Here is a 6,000-nt window from a genome sequence, read left to right on the forward strand (position 1 = left end):
ATCTGGCACCTTGAACCCACTACCTCACACTACTACCATTTCCCCTGCTTATAAAGGAAATTCATGGAATAGTAAACAAAATGCTGCATGTGGGGTCAGGAGGGCCCAGGTTTGAATCTTCTCTCCCAGACCTACTAGTTGTATGATCCTGGGTAAGTCATGTCACTTCCTCTGAGCCTGTTTCTTCTTCTTTAAAATGGGTATAATACCCTTTTTTTTGCATTATGGGCATATAATACCCATAAGTAATTGCAGACCTCACAGGGTCTTTGTGGAATTCAAATGAGATCATGAAGGCAAAGTGTGTTGCTAACCTAAAAGCACCATATAAATGTCAATTTTTTGTTGTTGTAATTTTTGTCTCCCTAGGAAGATTTTACAAATTCATTCACTCAGGGCAAGTATCTATAGAACACAATGCAGTGCTCAACATACAATGGGCACTCTATCAATACCTGTTGACTGAATCATTGAGCAAAGAGGCCCGTGGAGATAGTCAATATCCAGGGTTTATTTAGTCCTTTAAGGTTTGCAAAGAGCTTTATTATTCCCCATTTTACAGCTGAGGAAACTGAGGCAAACAGGCTAAGTAACTTGCTCAGGGTCACCCAGTCAGTAAGTGTCTGAAGTAGGATTTTGAACTGGGATCTTCCTGACTCTAATACATTCATTATGCCAGCTTTTGTTGTTTGGTCATTTCAGTCATAGCTGACTCTTCATGACCCTTCATATTGGGGTTTTCTTGGCAGAGATACTAGAGTGACTTGCCATTTCCTTCTCCCACTCATTTGATAGATGAGGAAACTGAGGCAAAGAGGGTTAAGTGACTCACCCAAGGTCACACAGCTAGTAACTGTCTGAGGCCAGATTTGAACTCAGGAACGTGAGTCTTCCTCATTGCTTATTCCAAGCCACAATTCCAACACTCTATCCACTGTGCCATCTAGCTACCCTATTACACCACTCAGCCTCCTCTATGTCAAGAAGAAGGATAAAATGGTCAAGACCATGGGGGAAGGGGGGTAGAGGGGGAGAAGGAGAAATTTCTTTCATTTGGGAAATGGCTGAACAATTGTGATATATGAATATAGGGGATAACACCTGGACCTGTGATTCCCTTGATACAGAAAACTTCTGAATAGAGAAATTCCTTCTATCAGAGCAAATAAATGCTCTCTTTTCAACTTGGTCTGTCTTTTAATGCTCTAGGCAGTTAATTGACTTATCCAGGGTCACACAGCCAGAATGTGTCAGAATTGGACTCGAACCTAGGTTTTCCTTGCTCCAAGGCAATCTCTCTACCCACTTTGACTCAACAACTCTTTTATGGTTATAGAATCATAAAATCTTCACTGCAGAAGGGACCTTAGAAGTAATCTCTTTCAACCTTCTTGATGAATTTAATCCTGTCGAAAACATCCCTTATAGGTTTTCATATAGCCTCTCTTTGAATATATCCAATAACAGGGAACTCACTACTTCACAGTGCTTCCTTATGTTGACTTGAAATCTGCTTCCTTGAAATTTCCACCCAACTAGTTTTGGTCATGCCCTCTGAAGCTACAGAAAATGTCTGCTTTCTCTTTCATAGGACAGCCTTTAAAATATTGAAAGATAGCTCCCATGGCTCTCCCAACTTACCGTGTTTCCCCGATAATAAGACCTATCCCGAAAATAAGCCCTCCCCTTACTGTGTAAGATTCCTCTAAAATAAGCCCTCCCCTGAAAATAAGCCCTATTGAGATTGCTACTGTAGTGAAGGTGATCCCCTGTGCTACACGCTACATTACAGTACCCTCTGTATGCACCGTACCCCCGCCCTGTGAAACGCACGCCTCTCTCTGAGCTGCATCCAATCAGAGCTGCAGCAGTGAGCGCATCATCCTGTTCTTCCCCAGTGATTTGCTTGCTGGCACCATTGAGAGCAGTGCCGCGGAGGAGAGCTGAGGCAGGACAACATAAGCCCTCCCCTGAAAATAAGCCCTCTGGTGTTTTTCCTGTCCAAAAAATATAATAAGACAGTGTTTTATTATCGGGGAAACACAGTACTTTTCTTCAGATTAGTTCCATCACTAATTAGTTCCTTCTGTTGTTCCTTTTATGACAATCTCCAGAGTCCTCAGCATCTTGGTTTCTCCTATCTGGACTCAGCCTCATTTGTCAATTTTTTCTTTTTTGGTCCAGACCTGTATTTTATTGTTATAGATTATTCTCTATGAGGAAACCCCTTTTAATAATGCAGGTCTGCAACTACTCTGCAGCGGAACTCATTCTATTTCCTCCCAGACTCTCTTCCTTTCCCTAATTTCCCTATTACTGCTGAAGGTACCACCATCATCCTAGTCACCCGGGCTCATCACCGAAGTGTATCTTAAACTCCTGAGTCTCTAACATCTCCTGTATCCGATATCAAAGTCTGCCAGCTTTACCTTTGTATTATCTCTTGAATATGCCTCCTTCTCTCCTCCGATACTGCCACTACTCTGGTATTAAGCCCTTATTACCTTACACCTGGACTATTGCAATAGCCTACTGGCTAACTCGCTGCCACAAGTCTCCCCCTACTCTAATCCATTCTCTACTGAGCTGTCAAAATGATCTTCCTAAAGTTCATATCTGACCATATTGCCCTTCTACTCAATAAACTGCAATGGCTCCCTATCACCTCTAGGATCAAATATAAAATCCTTTGCTGGGTGTTCATATACCTTTATAACTTTCTTCACCCCCCTCCTCACCTTTACAGTCTTCTTACACTTTACACTACCCCATATATATTCCTTGTTCCAATGATATTGACCAACCTGCTCTTTTCCAGACAAGACACTCCATCTCTTGGATCAAGGCCTGTTCCCCACTCCCAAAAAGCTCTTCTTCTTCATTTCTGCCTCCTGGCTTCCCTGTCTTCTTCCAAGTCCTAGCAAAAATTCCACCTCTTAACAGGAAGCCTTTCCTAACCCCCCTAAATTCTACTGCCTTCTATACTTCACATAGCTGCCCAAATGATATTTACAATTTTTTTTATATGGACAGTATTTTATTAAGCAGTTTACACCAAATTTACAACTAGCAGCAAATACAATTTTTTTAATGTTAAAAAAAACTTTGTTCCACAGGAACAAAGCAAGAACAAAATTTAGTAGAAATACATGCTAGAAATATAAAGTAGGTTCCATGATATTACTTTGGCTACCAGCTTTCTCTAATTCTTTAAATTGCCTGAAGATAACCAAGTCTAAATTTGATTTTGAGAACTATATATATATAATGGTAGACAACTAGGTGGCACAGTGGATAGAGCATCGGGACTATAGTCAGGAAGCCTCATCTTCCTGAGTTCAAGTCTGGCTTCAGACACTTACTAGCTATGTGACCCTGGGCAAGTCACTTAACCCTGTTTGCCTCAGTTTCCTCATTGGTAAAATGAACTGGAGGAGGAGATGGAAAACCAGTTCAGTTGTGGCCAAGAAAACCCCAATTGGGGTCATGAAGAGTTGGACAGGACTGAAATAACCGAACAACAATAAAAACTATATACTATACTTATACACATGCATGTATACATTCATACACACATATGAATGACTGAACAACAACAAAATATACAAAATGATAGCATTAAAGCAAAGGTGATCATATTACTACCCCACTCAAGAAGCTCCAATGGTTTCCTTTCCATTCCAGGATAAAATATAAACATTTAAAGTCCTTCACAAGGTGACTCCAACTTACCTTTATGACATTATACACTCATGGACTCTACATTCCAGCCACACTAGCCTTCCTGTTGATTCTCACTTATGACTTCCCATCTCCATTCCTTTTCACAAGCTGTCACTCCCTCCTGGCTTCCCATCTCTTAGAATCTTTAGTGTCCTTCAAAGCTCAGTTCATATTTCACCTCCTACATGAACCTTTTCCTGATCTTCCCAGCTGTTTCTGCCCACTCCAGACTCTTCCTCCTACCCCCAGAAAATTACCTTGTGTTTATTTTGTATATGTTGTTTCCTTTCATAAACTGTAAGGTGCTTGAGGACAAGAATTGTTTCATTTTCATCTTTTTATCACCTATGACTAAAATAGTGCCTGGCCCATGAATGTTTGTTGGATGACTTTTGGATTGATTGGTTTGATGAGAACAATGGTAATTGTAATGATGGTAATAATAATATTAAGAATGAGGAGGAGGATAGCTCACACTAATATAGGGTAGGTAGGTGGTGCAGTGGATGGAGTGCCAGGTCTCGAGTCAGGAAGACTCATGTTCATAAGTACAAATTTGACCTCAGACACTAGCTGTGTGACCCTGGGCAAGTCACTTAACCCTGTTTGCCTCAGTTTCCTCATCTGTAAAATGGGCTGAAGAAGGAAATGGCAAACCACTCCACTATCTCCACCAAGAAAATGGGGTCTTGAAGAGGCAGATGTGATTGAAAAATGATTGAACAACAACACATTTAAACAGCGCCTACTGTGGTCAGGCATTATACCAAGCATTTTACACATTTTATCTCATTTGATCCTCACAACAACCTTGTGAGTGCTACTATTATCCCCATTTTTCACAGTTGAGGAAACTGAGGCAAAGAGAAGTTAAGTGATTTGACCAGAGTCGAAGGGTCTGTAGGAGTCTGAGGTAAAATTTGCATTCAGATCTTCCTGATTCCAAGCCCAGTGCTCTATCTAGCTGTCTCCTATAATATTACTGCATAATAAATAATAATTGCACCTGGGAGGTGAGATTAGGGATGAGATAACTGTGGAAGCTACCAGCCTCTGACCCGCCTTCATTCTAAAGGAAGATTGAAAGTGTGGGGAGGACAGGTTTGGGGAGTACAGAATATTGAGAAATGACTGTATAGACAGACAGACAGACGGACGGACAGATGGACGGATGGACAGATAGATGTTACATTATATAGATATATGTATATATATATATAATTTTTTTAAAACCATCAATCACAAAAAAGTGGCAGCCAAAACTGAAACCAATATTCCATATGTGATCTAAGCAGTATATAGTTGTAGATGTCCCAGGAAAGAGGTAGCATACTCCCAAATGGATACTTAGAAAAACCCCAGAACAGGAGAAATTCAAAGAAAGACAGAAAGTAATCTCACATTTTATACCAGTTGCCTGTTTTCTTTTGTCAGATGCCTCATTTTCCTTAAGCTGGGGATCCAAAGGAAGAACTGGCTTTCTCTAGCTGAAGGTCAGGGAATAAGAGGAGGCAGTTAAAAAAGTTGGCAGCCTCCATGGCTCTCCAATCCTTCACTTCACTCCCAGTGATATAAAGGACCTTCATTCCCATCTTTGTCCTTACCTATGAAACTAGCAGCCTGCCTTCCTACAAATCTGTCTGTTCCTCTATGAGAAGACTCTGTTGAAAGGTAAGAAGAGACTCCCAATAAGAAGAAGGGAAGGGACAGAAGGAGCCCTTCCTCATTATCCCTGAATTAGGTTTAAGGGGTAGATTCCTCCCTGTTCTTTCCATTCAACCTGGAAGAGGAGAGAGGATGACCTTGAAGAATTCCTCCTTTAAACTGAGGTAGAAGTAATGGTGTGATGGTCTTAAGAGTCAGGACACTTGGGTTCAAGTACTGATATTAAAGCTTACAGGCTATGGAATCCTGGTCCTTTAATTTCCCTGATCTTAGATTTTCTCATCTCTAAAATAAGAGTAACAATAATAGTTTCACTACCAACCTCATGGGTTTATTGTGAGGAAAGTGCTTTGTAACCCTTCAAGTATAGAAATCCAACTTATTATTAAAATTCCTGTTATTTTTATTGTTGTTATTATTACTATTATTCAGGGGCACAGAGGGTGGAGGAGAAATGGAGATGGGCATGAATTTAGGGAGAGTACATCCTATTCACTGTATTCAGTCCTGGGACATAAGAACCAGGGTCCCTGCTTCCTGTTTCAACCTTGGGAACATGTGAATAGAAGCCATCTCTCTCTCTCTCTCTCTCTCTCTCTCTCTCTCTCTCTC

The 6,000-nt window shown here is 40.8% G+C and overlaps 1 protein-coding gene and 1 long non-coding RNA gene across 5 annotated transcripts in view; one reads left to right on the forward strand and one right to left on the reverse strand.

Moving 5' to 3' along the window:
- ARHGAP23 (Rho GTPase activating protein 23) overlaps window positions 1-6,000 on the reverse strand; it is a 131,174-nt gene that overhangs the window by 100,484 nt on the left and 24,690 nt on the right. The gene's annotated exons all lie outside the window — the stretch shown is intronic.
- Window positions 1-6,000, forward strand: part of LOC138143106 (uncharacterized) — a 67,400-nt gene that overhangs the window by 23,881 nt on the left and 37,519 nt on the right. For both annotated transcript variants that reach the window (XR_011163609.1, XR_011163608.1), the window contains exon 3: window positions 5,158-5,394. This is a non-coding gene — a long non-coding RNA (uncharacterized lncRNA). The remainder of the gene's footprint in view (window positions 1-5,157; window positions 5,395-6,000) is intronic.

This window comes from Petaurus breviceps, unplaced genomic scaffold (genome assembly GCF_028583685.1).
Source record: "Petaurus breviceps papuanus isolate PSGF00001 unplaced genomic scaffold, PetGlider_PUasm1.0 90630, whole genome shotgun sequence".
Taxonomy (NCBI): Eukaryota; Metazoa; Chordata; class Mammalia; order Diprotodontia; family Petauridae; genus Petaurus; species Petaurus breviceps.